We start from the raw sequence: 18,870 nt of genomic DNA on the forward strand, positions 1-18,870 counted from the left end.
TAAATCCAGCATTAAGGAATTAACAATCCTTAAAACAGAAAAAGAGCACAGGCTATACCTCTACATTATGGAAGGACTTTTTTCTCAAAAGCTGTAGCTCAGACAGTAGTTGAGAGGATAAATATGCTTTGTCAGAAAAGCTGAAGTGCCTGTCTTGACCTCTTTTATCCGAATTCACCCCTTTGGTTGCAGTAGTGTGGGTGTTTGTCAGGTCTACTCTGTGAAGCAGATCAGTGAGAAGATCTAAGCTCAAAACCAAAACAGAATTTTTATCGTTATTTTTGTAACCCAGTCATTGCCCCAGTTCATTTTGTGGCAGTGCCTACTAGTTGTCTTGAAAGAAAAACAAACCAGAAGAAACACGTAATTTCTGTTAAAAAGCCCTCTACTTACATTGTACAGCCCAGTACAGGAAAGGAGGGGAAGACTCCTTGAGTGTTGAGAAGTCTTTGGTTAATAGTTTGTCTCTGCAGTTGTGTATTTCTTCCCTTCAAGTTTTTTGCTTAAATAAAAATCATTATGTTCAGGGTTCAATGCATTCATAATATCTCTTTCTGACATATTTTTTTGTATTATGCTGGTCAGAAAACACTCACATCAAAAGAAGATATAAAGTCAATGATACATGTACAATAATGCTAAATATGTACACGATAGGGAAAAAAAAAGGCCAGGCAGTGAATAAAAACTTCAGATAGCTGGGAACTGATAAGAGGGTCTAAAGAAATCAGTTTTGATAGATGGGTATCTTGTTGGTATCAACCTCAGTTGTAGATAGTTGCATCATCTGTAATTTTTTTAAATCCCATTATTTATGAAGCACATTTCTTTCAGAACATCAGGATCAGCATCTTGCTTAATTATTACATTTTTCCTCCTTAGACTTGGAAGATTAGAATAATGTGATCAAGACTTTCTCTCTGTACATATGCAATAACACAGAAATTATTTATAAGTAGAACAATCACAAAGGCAGCAATTTGTGCAAGTCGAAAGTGCAACAGAGCCTCAAAATAGAAACATGATGCCACAGCCCTTTTCTAAGAGTATGTGAAAGTGCTGTCAATTATGTCTAACAAGGGAATATTTGTAACTAAAAGTAGGTAAGAAAGAAAAACAGAATTTACATGGGCTATACATTGTCCATAAAAAATCCTAACTTCACCCCATCTCTCAACAGCTGTTTGCCTGAATGGATTCACTGTTTTGTCTCAAGCTTCTGAAACTTACTCTTTTTTTTTTTTGGTGGCACAGCTCAAGGATATATATGTTTTGTACTCTTCTGGATAGGTTTCTGTATGTTCATGGACGTTCACTTCTGCTCTGGTGGAAGACAACGAGCTGTCTCAGCAGTTTGTATTTCAGTCTCGCCTCAAAGTGGAACCAGGCTACAGCTTCCCCAACACATTTACTGCTTAAATTTTTTACACTTCTGCTTTTTGTGCTTATGTACAGCATGTTCTGCCTCTCAGTGAAATCTCTTTCCCTATAACAGAGAGAAAGAATCCCTGGCACACTTTAACTTAGAATAAGAAATTACAGCATTACAAGCAGCAGTAGGGTCTCAGGTTGCAGAATCTCCCTTGCCCTTTTTAGAAGTGCCCTTTACAGCATGAATTGAGTGAACAGGAGCAGATCAATTTACCATCACAGATGCCTGTTTTTCTCTCCCATTCATTCACAATGAAGCTGCATCCAGCTTTTAGCCACTTCTTTAATGTATCATTGAGGTATAATACCTTTCTGTGTTTTTAGTGTAAACTTCCAAATCTATCTTCCAGGGTCAGAAGACAGCTTTTTCCCATTGCTGCTTCTCTTGTCACCTTAGTGATGTGCATCCCAGAATGCTCCCATGAAAGAGCTGCAGCATCCATGCTAGCTGCCAGCTTGAAACAAAAGCTTTCCTCATTTCTGAACCCTGTCCTTTACCTTAATTTATAAGGCTTGTTTGTTGCAAAGGCACTAAAATTACATGAACTCATGATAAGGAAAACAAATGTTACAAAAAAATTAATTTAACATATACATATATGAACTGTCGAAAAGAGAATGCACCAAAATATGAATGCCTTATAGTTAGGGAGAAAGAAGAGATTTGGTGCAAGCATGTGTCTGAAGTGGGGAGTGAGCAGTGATGAAGGATACCCATCAGAGTCTCTGAAGAGCAAAGGAGAGAATGCAGAATGCTCCATTGCTGGAGGTTAGAGGTGGTCCCTTAGGAGCTAAAGGCAGTAATTGGTAATTTCAGTGCCAGGAGAGTTTGTATTTACAAACCTACATGTTAAAGTGCTTGCTGTGAGCTCATCACTGGCAGCTATTTTCATACCCATCTCACCTATCCTGATTGCAAGACTATCAAATTGCAGAGTCGTGTTGGGAATAGATTTGCTGAGGACAGTGATGTAAAGGTTTCTGAGCTGGCTTTTCCTCTGCATCCCATGGAGGGATGCCCACTCCCATGCCCCCTTGGCAGGCATCCCCTTCAGTCAAAAGCAGTGGTAGTGTTGACTCAGCTTGGTGGTTTTCCTGCCTGGACACTGAGGGTGAGACTCTCCTGGGGGCAGCCTGCTGCTATTTGGGTTATTTGGATTTTCCACCACTCCTCTCCTTCCTCCTCCCCATCCAACCCTTGTTTTTCTGTGTTGCTTTGAGGTTGTGCAGCTTTTATCAGGTATCCCGACAAGGATATATGAGGATGGGTACAGTATCACAAACATGTGTTGCTTCCATAGGTAGGCTTCTGTATTTGCATAGCACAGCTCAGCATTCTGTGAGTTCATTGTGCCTGAGTCAAGGCTGCTGTGAAGATCTTTGTCCCTTTTATTGAGGTTTGTAAAAGAGCACCTTTAAAGAAACATAAGCTTTAAGGAGAGCAGTTTGCATCACGATATTTCATTTTTTATGGTTTTTAAGGACAATCTGACATTTTCTGTGAAATGATAATGACAAATGTTGCTCTTTTTGCTTCTCTGTCCCAGAAATTGCATATAAAATTCATTTGTGTGTGGTCTTTTAATATCCAGCAAATACAATGTTTAAAAATTAAGTTCATGCCTCTTGTTTATGCCATTTATACCCATTTTTTTCTTGAAGCTGTCTAGTTCTGTCAGATAAAGGAGCAAATGCCTTCCAGCTCAGCAAAGTGCATTTGCAACCTGCTGTCATTAAGCAACTAAAGCTGAAATATCATGGGGACTTCGCTGTCCCAGTCCCTGTCACTATTCTCTTATTCTGCAGCTACAAAGAGCATGTTGTTACATAACTAACATAATTTTTAGTGTCACAGCAGGCAGCTAGTGAAATGGAAACTGAGAACTGGGTTATTTTAGTTGGGAAAGAAAATGAATATATGAGATTATTCAGATCCACTTTATTTACAAATTTAAAAGTTTTTTGAAGAGGTCTGAAGAATAGCTGTTCAGCAGCAAAATTCTCACCAACTCCATTTAGGCAATAAGAAGTGTCACAGCTCAGATGCCTCTGTTTAAACTCTTGTGCTGTTGTGAATTCATTTAGAGATTGCAATGTTTATCTAAAAACTCAATGGTAGAACATTTCGCTGTTGCTTTTAAACAAGTGCTCAAAGTGCTTCTGGTATTTTCACATTCCTGGGCCTAAATAGAAGTGGCCTGATTTGCAGAGGTGTGATCAATTCTAGGTCCTATTGAAATCAATGGGAACTGATGAGTGCTCATTTCTTTTGAAAACCAGGCCATTTATATATAGGTGCCTAAATATGGCACCCAATTTTGAAAAGCCTGGCTCTAAGACCATATACCATCTTCCTCCTTTTGATATCTGGGTCCCTGCTGTAAGAAAGGGTAGGAAGGGTAATAAAGAAACAATTGTAATGAAAAGAAGCCAGAAATATTTCTGAGTACTTATTACTCTGTAACTATAAAAATATTTTTTAAAATCATATAAGGCAAGCGTCCATTAGAGTGGAATTTCCTCTTCTGTATTTACTCTGTTTTGTACTAAGAAGACAAAGCAAAGCAAGTATCTACTCCTGTGCATGTGCAAATGTAGTTACTGTCCGGGAATGAAAGTTGTAACAAAATAAAATTCAGATAGAAGATAATGGCACAAAAAAAACCCCCACCCTTGATACCAGAAAAAAATATATTAGATTTATTTTTTCCTTCTCATTTCCAACAGAAAAAACATATGCTGTAATGCATTAGTGGACAAATATTCACTCACTGACTCTCCTACTTTCTACAATATCATGAAAGCAACTTTCCTTAGAATATATTTCCCTTTTCCACCAATTTTTTTATAGAATATATAGCAGTTTTACGTTTTTTTACTCAGTATGCTGCAAAGCAGAAAAGAATTGTGATCTGTTATCACAATAAAAGCTCTGCCAGATAATATGGTTAGAGGCTTTTGCAAAGCTCACAGCATCCAGAGGAACTCATTTCAGCAGTGCCATTAGCATCCTCCCAAGGAAAACATTCAGAGCCTTCAGAACAGATTTTATTTGTGGTTACACAACTGTATGAAAACTCATATAATTGATTCCAGAAACCAAATACAAGCTGAAGCATTAGAAATTATTATTTTTCATATTGTGGTCGTAAGATTACATGAAGAAAACATTTGGGGCCTATGTCAGGTTTGCAAGCCCCCAGGATCTTAATTTGTGAGTTTTTTGGGGCAATCATGAGAGTTAGTGACTTATATTTTTGAGGCTGTAGACTGATTATTGGTGATATTTCCAATCAGTTTGCATATAGCCTTGTTTTGTGTTGATCCTCCTACGTTTAATAAGGTGTAATCTCTGAAGTTCTTTTGGGGTGAGGATTTCTCTTTATGGATCTGCTAGTATCTAATGTTGTTTGAGCTTTATGGCCTTGTTTTTGGATGAGGAAGAGACATAGGAGCAAAAAGGTTATCTGTCTTCTCTTTCCAGCTGACTTATTTTCCTGAGTATGGTAAAACATAGCCTATGTTCCTTCTGTTGGGAGATTCAGAGAGGAAAATACTTTTTGTTGTTGTTGTTCAAGAAAAAGCTGAGGTGAAATTTGATTATTATAGTATCACATAATTCTATAGCCGATGTTTTTAGAAAAAAATGTTAAAGCTAGATGTAGTTTAGAGCAAGGATGGAAAATGATGCTTTTTAATTTTTAGCAGGAGGCAAATTTTGAGTCTGAATTGCAAATAATTTCTGAGCATAATTGGTACTTTCACTTTAAAGTTGAGATTGCCAATAGGTCAGGTTAATGTGGGCTTACCCGTAAAAGTGATGTTGGATCATTTAATCAATGTCTCTGAAGTGCACTCAGATTTCAAACAAAACAAAGCAACACTTTGAAGTTGGGTGTAAAAGATAGCAGTGAGGTTCACCTTAGTTTAATGTGATGAATACCTTACTTTTGTGAGTGATTGTGTCGTATTCATCAATGGAAGTGCATTTTAACCATGGCATCCCTCCTTTGACTGATATAAGTTTGTGAACTTCAAAGAAATTCACTAGTTTAGAAGAAATTGAAGACACGGTTTATTGTACTTTAGTATACTTTGGAGCACAGAAATATTCAGGGAGTATTTTAGGTATATCTAATGGGTTACATGTTTTAATGGGCAAAATATAGAATAATTTCTGGAGAAAGTAAAACCAAAAGGGATAATTATAATGTAAATTATGAATAATGAAAGAATTACGTGATCAATTTCAAATAACCTCCCTGAACTGTATTCTAGGACCTCAACATCTCCAGAGACTCTGGTTCCCAATACCTCAGGGTATTTGTGGAAGTTGGTGAGTTCTTACCCAATATTCTGAGGAAGAATGTTAACTCTTTGCTGGTTTGAGGTTCATTTGCCTTGCCTTCTTCCCGGACCTTGTGGAGATCAGCTGCTCCTTTGCTTGCCCAGAGCAGCAAGTGGCCTTTTCATTTCTGTGACCTTGGTACAGACCTACTAAGCCGCTCTCCTCGGGGATGGAGGCAGAAGCCCTGCTCTGGAGGGAACATTCGATGGACACCACCCCTGGGAAGGCAACAGTGCGCAGCCTGGGAAACAAGAGGAGCTGGAATCAGAAAAGAGACTAGGAACTTTTGTACTTTTCATGTGATCTCACCTGCTGCAATACACCTTGGGATGTTAGTCATATAAAGGCAAAGTTAAAATACTGGCAACCCAAATAGTTTTTTGTGGGGTTAGCTGAGAGGAAAGGAAGTATCTGCACAGTTGAAAGACCCTGGCAGTTTAGATTACTCTTAGAACTTGAAACCATTTTTAGATTTAGTGATTGTTAATGAGGATTTATTGTCATTTCACAAAATGCTTCCAGACCACATGGATACTTGGTTCCTTTGGCTTTCCTGCCGAAAATCTGTTCTCTGTGCTTAGCCTTCCTAAGCCTCTCTGTTGCTGTTGTCGTCAGCAGTAATACTGGTCCCCGAATGCAATTAGTTTCTGTGTCACATTGACAGCTTTATGTATTTCTAGTATGTATTACCTGGAGAAACAGATTTTCTGCACAGATATGATTGTTTTATTAAGAATTACAAGGTCACGTAATGACTGAACCACATGTCCAAAACCTTGTGTCCCTTTCCAGCTGTTAGTCTGCAAGCCAAGCTTTATAATTATTGTATCATCATATAATGTAGTATAGTTACAACTACAGATATATTAAACTCATTTAATTCCATTTGAGTAGTGCCTGATAGCGTTTTGAGTAGCTGCGTTTGTGTCAGTGATGTTTGTTAGAAGTTGCCAATACAGTAGCCCAAAAAAGTCAAGGCTGTTGCAGCTCCATGTTCCCAGGTCCAGCCAGCAGTGAGGCTGAACCTGTGTTACCACTAGGCCACACATGCATGCATTTATATATACATATACAGATGCATATACATATACAAGTGTATACACAGCCACACCAATCAAAGTGGGCAGAAAACATGGTACTCACACAAAAACAGGCTGCCCATTCCTATGTACTGCTAAACATCGATGTGTATAAATATCTCTGTATGGAACATGGATCCCACCAGCAGCTGGGATCTGGACACTCAGGAATTTTTGAGGAATTCCCAGCAGTAGTGGGAGAATCTTTACCTGGTTTCTCAGTTGGCCTTTTGGGAATCTGCAGGAATAAGATGTATTTGTCTAGCTCGTTCACTTAACCTGGTGGTCACTAAAATGTGAGGAGGATGCTTCCTTTCTCATGCTTTACTCTTAGAGATAACTTTTTCACAAATGCACAAATGTCTGCAAAATGTGCCTGCGTGTGTCCTCACTGTCACGGTGTCCTCTGCAGCTTTACCAAGGATGGTAATGAATGGGTGTCAGGAGGAATCTTCTTATCCTCTGCTCTAATAACTGAAAAGAGGAAGCAGGAGGTTGTGTAACTGAACTGAAAAATGTCAAATAGCCACACGGAAAAAAACCCCCTTGGAATATTCAATTAATAACAATGTAAATATATTCAAAATTGTATTTTAGTAAATAATACTTTTAATGAATTACTGTAATATTATTCATGCTGTTTTTCTGAGAAATTAGACTCCATTAGTACCTTAATGCCAGACATGAATAAATTACAGTCAAGTTTTAGTAAAAACTTGACTGTAATTTATTTTATCTCTTCCATACAGAATGATGATGGCAGTGTAATCATTCTGGTATCTTAACATGAGCTGACTGAGAGTTCAGAATAATGAGACATTGAAAAATAATAATTTTCAACTTTTGGAGGGGACTTAGAGGAAGGCTGAACAAAAAATATCAGAAATTCATTGTGCAAGTGAAATTAATAGTAAAATTAACTGCAGTGTAATCTTGGATGCCAAATAAGGAAAAACTAAATTTAAAATGTTAAGTATTTTCATTTTCCTGAAAAAATCTTAATTTCTGTATATTGACATGCAGATTCTCCTATCTTAGATATAAACTTTACCCTGTAACTACAACTTCTACTGCAGAAAATCTTAGAGAGTCTAAAAAGTACAGCAGATGTATAGGAATATCTTATCCAATCCCCTCTCAAACTGATTTGCTGTGTTGTGTCAGATGCATGTGAGTTTGTTTAAAAGCCACTAGCCATTAGTCTGTTTCATAGCATCACATTTAGGAGAGGTATGAAGTAAGTCCAGCGCTAATTTTGTGCATCTCCCTGGCCGAGGAGCATTTCCTGTTGTCTGGCAGGCACAGGCATGCACACGAGCCCTGTGCTGTGGCCCTGCCGTGCCTCAGCCGGGGTGGGCCGGGCCGCGCCCGTAGCTGGAGCGCAGGCCGCGGGCGCGGCTGTGTTCCCTGAGGCTGCTGCTTGGGGGGCTCTCTGTGCTCCCCTGCCCTGCTCTGTCTGCTCGTGAGGGAGCAGTGAACAGCACTGCTCTTGCATGACTGGAATGGGGATAATTTGGGGGATTCTCTTGCTGCTGCCTATTTCCTTTTATAAGGATAGGAGAAGTTCTATATTTGTCTCTGTGCTCTACTCTAAAGATATTATTTGCCCTGTCAAAGAGTAAACATTCTGGATCAGTTTGTTCTGAGCAATGTGGGGCTCTGTGATGATTCAGATTATAATGGCACACTGTGTTGGTGAAACAGGCTGTTTGACGTCTTGTTTTCCATATTACCAAAGGAGTGAATGAAGTACATGATGAGCAACTTAGTGAGGTAATTTAGGTACCTTTTTGTGTTCTGTGCAAAGCGGTATGTTTCCAAGTGCACACTAAAAGCCTGTTTGAAAGATTTATGCTGGGGTTACAGTTGAGAAATATTCCTTTCTTTCTAGCAGTGTGTCTTGCAGCTGGATTTTGAATTGCTCGGAGTCTGCTAATCGGCTTTGCTGGTAGACCTGCTGAGAAAGCATTGCAATTGTCCATGTGGAGTGCAAGAAAGAAATGTAGGGATAAGATTTATGAATAATTTTTGGACACAGGCAGTATGAATTGGTGAGGAAAACTTGACAGGTTTCTTCACAGGCTAATTTAACTGTAGCAGTAATGAGCTAAAAACTCAAAGTCAATTATTTTTCCTTTCACTTTTATTCTGAGATTGGTACTTTGTTAACTTTCTTAGCACTGAATAGGAGGATTCAGGACTGTTTCCCACCATCTGATCCCAAGGGTCAATGTGTGACTTTAACTGATTTGTATTTTTTTCTAAAACCTGCCGGTCTGCATAAATAGGCTCCTCTCTGTATGTTCACATAAGTGTGTATGGGGTTGATCCATTAAACCCTTAGATGACCTATGAGTCCAAATTCACATGTAAAGCTGCAGTTTCTTTGAAAACAGTTGATCCTAGAGCATTTGCCCAGGCTATGAAAATGAAAGAGAATTGCAGTTCACGTCATATTTCAGATTTGTTTCTGAAGGTTCATAGAGGTGAAATGCTGTTGTGCTCTCCTGTTTCCTCTCCACCTGAGAGAGGGTGAGCTGGTCACCCAGAGAGGAGCTGGGCTCTAGTGCCTGGAACTGTGCAAAGGGGACTCCTTATAACTGGCCAGTAGTGTACAAAGTATTTTTTCTGCCTTGTGGCTGGCCAGGGACAGCCTGAATTTCTGTGTGAGATGTGGAAAAACAATATTTGGGTGAAACTTAGAGCTAGAGCTGTTATTTTAAACAGAAAGCACTAGAACCATGACAGCTAAATTCCTGAAATAGCAAAATAGATATCTAGCCACATATCAAACACAAGTATCTTTGCTTGCTGTGCATTGTGTCTCAGGAGGTTTTTAGGTACCTCAGGAGTAGCATAGGTACACAGCAGTCTAGATCTGGGATCTTGGATGGTGTTCAGGTATGATACCACATGCTCACTAACTCTTCATGAGCTCTGCAGGAAGAATTAAGAAAACCTGTTTTTACCTCTGTCCTCTGATATTCCCTTTCCCAACCAGAAAGCATACTAATATTGCTGAATGTCCTTGCCTACTATCACCAGTCTTTGAGATCTTATTTGAGTGAATTTTCTTGACTCCTCAGATATTTTACCCCATCCTGCCTTATTTAGCTGGTTTTACTATGCTCTTTTGCAATGCCTTCCTTTGTTCTCAGTTTGGTCTGAGTGTGGTTCCCCTTCAGAGACATAAAAGTTCATCTGAGTGAGCTCACCAAGCTTATAACAAAGCTTAATGGGTTTTTTCCCTCTTTTTATGCAGAGGAATAAATCCCAGTTTGAGTTTCTCGTGTGATCAGTGCCGTGTGATCTCAGACTACAGGTGATGAAGAACTAAACAAATAAATGTGTAAGATGTCTCAAACCAGTATCAGAAAGGAAGGGGAGTTGGCTGAAAGCACTACTTTGGAAACCATTTCTCAGTTTGCATGTCACCTCTACGGAGCAGAAGGGGGGCAGACAGTGTATTAAGCTGATCTGTCACTGAACATAGATTTAACTGGGACCCTCATAAAAGTTTCTCTGAAGAAAGAAAAATATAACAGATTGGGAATATGATGGAGATAAATTAGCCTTGGTTGTCCTTGACTCAAAAAAAATTTAACTTTGGGTAAATTAAGGCAGTAATTTAAAAGGTACAAAACCCAATAACTTCTAACCACTTGTTAAAGTAATAACAAGAAAGACAATAATCTGTATATCAAGAGGTTCTTGTTTGTTTTTGTATTTTTAGGACTTCTTGTAATGCAGAGAGATCATCTCAAAGAACACTTAGTTATTGAACCTTATTTTACATTTCATAATTTCCCTTTATCACTTAGACTAATTTTAATTGTCCGTAACTGTTCTCCTTCCATGCAGCAGAACAGTAGCCTCAGAGAACATAGAAGAGAGGAGGGGTTATTTCCAAATAGATGACTAGAGCATTGCGCTAGAAAATCAAATTAGATTGCAATGAAATGCAAGTATAAAAATGCTATTACTTTGGCGAATTTTATGCAAAAACCCTCATGGAATGATACAGTAGGATTTGCAGGATCTACGTGCAGGAGCACTAACTTCAGAGAAAAGAATGTAATTGAGGAGGCTCTCTGGTCTGCAGGATGATGTCAAGCAGACTCTTCAAATAAAATAGAGTGATTTTAAATCAGAATGAATCTACAGTTAGGTGAAAAGATAAGGTGCTAGTGATGCCAGCCTTACCATGCAGCATTAGAATGATGGACTGACTCCTGTTTGCTCATTTGGGGTTTTTTGTTTGTTTGTTTTTCCCCCCCATTGCATCAAGGCAACTGATCATAAGCTTAAAATAAGGTACTTGCTAAGTGCTTTCCGGGATTGGGACCATGGAATACGCAGCATTTTGCAGGATTGATCTCCCATAAAGTCCATGAAAAACCCCGTATTTCTAGGGACTAATCCCATATCCTTTATATTTCTTTTCTCTTTTTATCACTATTGGGATTAATAGAGTCTTATTGTGTTACTATCATTGTATCCCCTATTACCCATGTATTTACAAATTGAGTATGAAGATTCCACAGCCCATGTTTGCATTGACTTTAGTACTTTTAGAGTTAAGTCCTTTCTCTTGTGCTACTGTTGCTAGTTCTGCACATTTCCAAGGGAAATGCTGGACAATTTCTTTGGAAAATTCCATTATGATACAGTGTTTCTGAACAGTGCTTTCTAAATAATCCATACAATTTCACGGATTCTTCAAACCTTGCAGACGGTCTGGTAACATCTTTGAATTACTTGAGTATGGAGATGAGTGGGTGGGCTTGATAGAGGAGGAAGATGTGAAAAAAATCCTGCTATGTGGAGCAGAGACTGTTTGTTAAATGACTTGTCTGGCTTTCTTATAGTTTCCACTGGATAGACTACCACTTCTGCAGTTATGTGGGGTTCTTTAGGCTGTATCCAGCATGAAGAATTATTACTATGGCAGTGTGATTCAATAATCTGAAAAATCAGGCAGATTGAAAGTCGGTGAAAAATCAATTCAAAATAATAAAACCAGCTTTTCTTGCTACTGTTGTATTTGTGAAAATAATATCAGGATGTTTCATTTGGGCGAGGGCAGATTGGATTGAGAGCAGTGCTCCTCTCTTTGATGTCTGACAAAAGAGGCAGGGCTGGGAGAGAGACAAAAAGCTCTGCTTTCCAGCGATGCCAACCTTCCTACACAAAGTTAAAATGATGGACAAAGCTCTGCTTGGCTGGTTGCTTTTTTTTTTTCCAGTGAATCAAAGCACTTGCTCATGCCCTTAAAATAAAGTACTTGCTAAGTGCTTTCCTGGGTTAGGCAGAAAATGCTTATGCTGCATCACCTGCAAATGCATATTTGTTATTGAACAAACTAATGTATAAAGTTCTTGTTTGGTCAGGTGCTGGGATACTATTGCAAGGGAGATGCATACCATTAGATGGAAGGCAGTGAGAAATTTGTATTGCTGAAGCAGCCTGATTGAAATATTTTCATGATTGTAGTCAGTTTGGTCATCTGAATTTGCCATGTAAAATAGAAAGTATAAGTTATCTGCCAGTATATTTTATATCTGCTGTAGTATTTTCTATTAAAAAATTTTCTTGATAAGTTCAGCAGCCCATATTTGTAATCAGTATAGGGCATTAAAGGCTTGTTTTGGAAGCAGTGCACTTTTTATCAATGAACTGTGTCTGAAAGTAGCCTATGGTAGATTAATCCATTTTTCTATCAATAGTCTCTCCAAAATAACACCAATATATCCCTGATTGACACAAGCTATGAAGCAAAGGGGAAAACAAAACAAAAGAAAACAAATCAATGCAAGAAATAAAAACTAAAGTGAGTAAATAGATGCTGTGGCTGACATGGCATTCGGCTTCATGCTGCTGCTGAGGAATCCTCCCCCGGACCAGCTCATGCTGAACTGGAGGAAATCAAATGCAAACTCAAGCATGTGAAATGGAGTTTCACACATTTGAGACAGCCAATTAATGTGATTTCTAGTTTTCCACTGTTTTGGTAATGTGGGAGTTTTGAGTCAGGAGAAGGGGCTTTTCTTCACTTACTATTTGTTTCTTTCTAGTAAAAGGATTATTTCCTTTCCAATTTTCTATGAGAGTTGTTTATTTTATTGCTACTGGCTGATACAGAGAAGAAAAAATAAATTTCATTATGTCGTTAGCATATGCCCTGTTGTCAGGCCAGCAAAACAAAACTTCCTCCTTTATTGTGTATTTTTATTCCTAGGAATGCAGATATGAAGAATGAAAATATTTGAGATATCAAAAATTCAAATTCATAAGTTATGAATACCCCTAGGTGGCACAATAATCAAGCACTTTATATGTAAATAAAAGCAAAATCATAATAGCTTAATATGCATGATATATAAAATACATTCTGTATTTTCGCCAATAAAGGTGGCTAACAAGCTTTTTTTGTTAACAACTGTCATGGTTTAACCCCACATGGCAGCTAAGTACCACTGAGCTGCTCTCTCACTTCTCCTTCCCCTCCTCTCATCAGTGGAATGGGGAGGAGATAAAGGAAAGAGAAGAAAATGGAACTCATGTGTTGACATAAGAACAGTTTAATAACTGAAACAAAGTAGAAGATTATAATAATAACAACAACTACTATAATAATAGCAGCAACAACAATAATAATCACAATCATTGTAATGCTAGTACTGCTAATAATAATTGTAATAAAAAGGAGAGGGAGAGAGGGAGATAAAACCCAAGAAAGACTAGTGATGCAGAAAAAATTTCTCGCGACCCACTGACAGATGCCAAATCCTGTCCTTGAACCCTTGTTGTCTTCCCAGCGTTTGTGTGCTGGCCATGCTGCTCTGTGTAGGGCACATCCCTGTGGCCAGGTCGGGTCAGCTCTCCTGGCCTTGCTCCCCCAGCCTCTGGGGCACCTGAGCAATGCAGAGCACAGGACACTGAAATGTCCTGGATTCAGGGTGAGCACTGCTGGGCAACTTCCCAAACATCTCCGTGCCACCGGCGGGATTCTCACACTGAATGCAAAGCACAGCACAGTACCAGCTAGTAAGAAAAAAATCATTCTGTCCCATCTGAAACCAGTACATTAACTCATGGAATAAAATTTTTCTTGTCTGAGGACTGAGTGATATTCTACTAAAGGATTTTTTAGAATTTTGTGAAAAATACAAAACACAAAGACTTGAATACGGAATTTTCTTGAAGAAGGTGTAAAACTTTCACTAAAATATGGTTGTGTTTTTGTTTAGATTTTAACATGTTTGAATACTTCCTTGGTAAAGCCTTGCCAACAGGAACAGAGGAGACAAACAGGAGTGTACTAGGTGTGAGGGATTGACCTGTTTCATAAGACTAAAGACTCTTGTGTGAATGAATCCATTTTGGTGACCATGTTAGCATGTTAACTAATATGTTCTGCTTTTTCATCTGTTGGCTGCAAAATATGGACATGACTGTTCCATAGGGTTGTGTGAAGACAGAAGATCCCCCACAAGACAGGGTCAGCTTTTCATGTGGTACAAACACAGGGCAATGCAGGACTGGGGCACAGCTGCATGAGTATCCAGGCATCACTCTCATCTTGGTTTCATAGGGTTTGGATGTCAAAAGAGTCAGTCTTCACCTGTTACCTCCTACCCTCTTCCTTCCCCAAACCAGGAAGAAAAGCCTTGGCAGTCAGCCATTATGGTGACGTCTGTGCCATTGCTGAAGTGGCACTGGGGATGATGGCTTCAGTCCTGTTGAAACAACACAACTGTTTCTGTGACATCTGATGTAGAAAAACTGAAGTAACCAAAGCTGAAAAACACAAAAGAACATTAAACTGTGTCCTAAATTAATATTAATCACAAGGCAGTTTTACAACTAAGGAAGTGTTGCCTAGAAGCCTACTGGATTGAAATGAGATAGACTGTGTGTTGGAGGAGAACAAGATGATAGCATTGTACAGTCACAGAATTTCAAATTGGAAAGTACCCACACGTCCCTTTTGATCACATGACTGTTGAAAATAAATTACAGGATCAAGAGCATCCTTCAGATATTCCTCGAACTCTGAGAGGCTTGGTGCTGTAGGAAGCCCTTCCAGGGATTGACTGTCTTCTCAGTAAAGAACCTTTTCCTAATGTCAAACCTGAACTTCTCCAGTGCAGCCTCACTGCACTTCCTTGTGTGCTGGCACTGGTCACCAGGGAGTGATCAGCACCTCCCCTTCTCTGCCCCCAGGAGGAAAGTGTACCTTGCTGTGCCAGGTCCCCCCTCAGCCTTCTCCTCTCCAAGCTGAGCAAGCCAACTTAATTAGACACTCAGTGTTGCCCTTGAGACTCTTTACCTTCTTTATCCCTCTCTTCTGGACACACTCTAACAATTTGATACCCTTCTTCTATTGAGACACCCAAAACTGCAGGTGGCACTTGAGATCCACACCAGTGCAGTGTCGAGTGGGGCCATGTTCCGACATCCTGGTTTTCATTGTATACATTAAACTGCATGGCATTTTTTCTGCATCCTAAGCCAGGATTAGCCATATCTATGTGATGCTGTTTAGCAGGACAGGTTTTTAACCTTTTTTTTTTTTAAAGCTAGTGTAAAATAGGTAATAGGAAAGCAAGGAAACTATATGGATTGTATGCATATTCTCTGTCTTGGATTTCAGTGCTTGGTGACTTGCCTAGAGTTTATGTATCCAGATTTAACACAGGGTGATGACTCTTTCCTGTCATCTTGCTGCTAAATAGTGTTTGAGGCTAAAAAACATATGAAGCAGTATCAGAGTGTTTTCTTATGGATCATCAGAGGAAGATGGAAGAGTAGTAAATGCCCACATGATGTTCTTCAGTTGATTTTCATATGAGTCCTGCGTAAACTTCAAAATATGCAAAATCAAAAACATTTAATACAGACTGTTACAACATTGCTGTTTGTTGATAACCGAGACATGCATGTTCTCAGTGCCAGGAGTACAGATACACAGCTAAAACTTAAACTTACATACATTTTTATGTGGAGACGTGTAAGGAAATGTTAATGGATCCTTTTGCTAATTCAGTCATAAAATTAAAATATGCAATATCTAGTAAAACAGGGATTAATACTTGAAATAAACTAAAATCCATATGAACAACAGCTTTTCTTTTTCGGCTATCCTTGCCAAACAGCTGTCTCTCCCTCTTGAAGGCATGCCTCTCCACAGCTTTCTCCTCTTGTGGCTGGGACAGACTGCCATTTAATTTAATTCAGCCCCAAAAGGACAGAGAAAATCAAGTGAAACGTTGCATCCACTGAAGACAATAGCAAACTCCTCCTGACTTTTGTGAAAAAGGATTCCCCTGGGGTACCTGAATGTATGTAAATCCCTGCAAAGAGCTCCGTTACATTCCTAAGAAAAGATCTTTTTGAAATCAAAGGAGATGGAGCAGGAAATTGCATGTTGAGTGGGGCATTGTTAGGAACTGCCTTTACACACCGAAATGACGCTTTTGGTTGTGAAACACTGTTGAGGGGTGTAGCCAGGGTAGATGATACTCCTTCTATGTTAGTACATTATATCCATTGTGAGAAAACAAATTGTACACTGTTTTCCCATTTTAACAGTTGTGCCTTAATGAAAAGAACTAACAGTACACTAATGGAATAACATTCTGCTTGTAACTAAGAGGGAAATACTGAGAGAGCAGATAATTGTGTTAGAACTGTGCTCCTTCAGAAAAGAGAAATCAATAATCACTGAAGTGGAAAGGGATGACCAATTGAAAGGAAAAATAAAAAGTTTGAAAGGAAAATCTAGGAGAGAGACCTGACTGTGATTTAGTGAGGATTTAGTCTGTGATTACATAATCTTTTCCATCTTTTGAACATAATGATGTAATTTCATTATTTGTTTTGGTTTGACTTTCAGAGATAATGTTTGCTTTATTGTTACCATGGTGCAATGAACTCCTTTGTTTTTGAAAAAAACCGTAATTAATTATTTAGGGTTTCTTAACATGAATAATATTTATCATTGTTTCTCCCCATATAAAGAAACTGACTACTCCCACTCCATAATCCAAGGGGTGTACAATGGATGAGCATTATTTGTTGAAACTATATGTGAGAAACATAAGACCTCCATGTGCTGGGTGCAGAAGAAATAGGGTATCAGCCCCAGAAGAGTCCTCTGTCTTCTGTCATGTTTTGTCCAGTTTGCCAGCAGAGAGTCAAGGATGAGCCATAGCATCCATGTCTCCAGCTTCTCAACAATGACCTATTCTGCAGCTCATGTTGTAAAGAAGAACAAATGAGCAGAGTAAGTGCAGGCCTTGTGCAGAACAGAGTTTGAATATTTAACATGAGGAATGTTTAAAAAGTAAGACAACTTCTTTATTTATTTTTAATGTGTTTATTTCAGAAACAGAAATCAGATGGTAGCCAGTCAAACCACAAAGGATTTCCCAAAATGATCGTGACTGTGGGTTGGGATTTTTTTTCAATTTTATTTAGCAATGGCATTTTAATGTCTAGAAAACATGTGGGTGACCTAGGAATGGATATTATTTTGTTTTTCATGTCATCAGAGGAGAAGGAGCTGTATTTGTCAGGTTGATTTATAAAAAAAAGGTTGTTGTTTATTGATGCTTCTGGGGCTAGGACTATTAGAGCAAGTTCCATGCAGGTGGACTCACCAAGTGACAGGGTCATTTAGGCAGGTGATAAATTGTCCAGAGTAATTTCAAAATTGTACTGCAGGGAATACAGCCTGGTAAAGGTTGAGTAAGTGCTACTCCACATTCATCAGTCTCTCAGAAAGCTCCCTGCAGCCTTATTGTTTATAGAGCATCTCTACGGCACAGGAACTGTGTAGACAAATAGTTTTTGTAGCTCTGTAAAACCATGACTTCTCCTGCTCTGTTTCCTTCCTAGAGTGACACTACACACATGCATACCCCACAGGGACACAGCAGTTATGCAGCTGGAAAAGTATTTGGAGATAAAACATTATCTGTCTTGTGGGATGGGTTGCTTGGAAACTCCTCATATTTTTTTCACCACCTCATTAGAAATAACAGGGGCTGATAAATAAGAGGGTCTGCCACCATGCCCACAAAATACTTCAGGACACCCTGACACAATGAAGGGTTCAGCTTGCATACGTGGTCATGGCACGTGGGCAAACCTGGTCAACTGGAAATGTTGTAATCAACAACAGACAGTGTCAGGAGAGAAAGCCCCGCTGGCAGCAGACCTGTGCTCCTCCTGGCACTCACCACTTCTGTTGCTCTGTGCTTCAGTGATGCTTTTTGTCAACCACATGTGAGGTGCTGTCACCCAGTGCTCCTGATGGCACTGCCTGAACAGTGCACAGTCTTAGCCCATTTCCGTGCATGATGAGTTGGTTTTCACTGTGTATTGGTTCTCCTCCCTCCTGCCACCTCTGTGTTCTCCACTGTTCACTTCCTGGGCTATTAGCTGTACCACAGCCTTTGGAAACACTTGAAGCATCTAGTGCTGGTGCTGCCAAATGCAGTGATATAAATACCTCTCCATCCCACTGCCACTCTGCAATTGCGTAAATACTGTTCTTGCTGTTCACTCTCCGTCACAGCACAGTCACAGAAATGTAATCTGCAGCACAGGGAGCACACAGGATAAATGGCTCCAGGATTTAGCCTTCTGGAAACAAAGGGTTCCTGTAATTTAGGATTAAGTTAGCAAAAGGGAGATGATTAAAATATCATTAAAAACTTGCAAACTCTTGCATTTTTATTGTAGGCCTTAAAATAATGCTTTTCTTTCTCTCTCCCATTTCCTGGAGTTGAGTGATTTTGCAAGTATCTCAGACTTATTACTATTTTCTTTTTATGTTTTCATAACTATTTTTAGCCATCAGTTTTTGAGGGAAGTTTGATAGGAGTGCAAATATTAACAACCCAAAGGATATTTTTAAGTGAATCACAGGTTTTGCAGAGTAACCTAAATCACAATAATCCTGGCTCACTGTTGGCAATATTGCTACAATGTGGTAGTTGAACT

The 18,870-nt window shown here is 39.1% G+C and overlaps 1 protein-coding gene across 1 annotated transcript in view; it reads left to right on the forward strand.

Moving 5' to 3' along the window:
• The window catches only part of HCN1 (hyperpolarization activated cyclic nucleotide gated potassium channel 1), a 194,301-nt gene that overhangs the window by 71,908 nt on the left and 103,523 nt on the right, over nucleotides 1-18,870 (forward strand). The gene's annotated exons all lie outside the window — the stretch shown is intronic.

This window comes from Melospiza georgiana, chromosome Z (assembly GCF_028018845.1).
Source record: "Melospiza georgiana isolate bMelGeo1 chromosome Z, bMelGeo1.pri, whole genome shotgun sequence".
NCBI classification, from domain to species: Eukaryota; Metazoa; Chordata; class Aves; order Passeriformes; family Passerellidae; genus Melospiza; species Melospiza georgiana.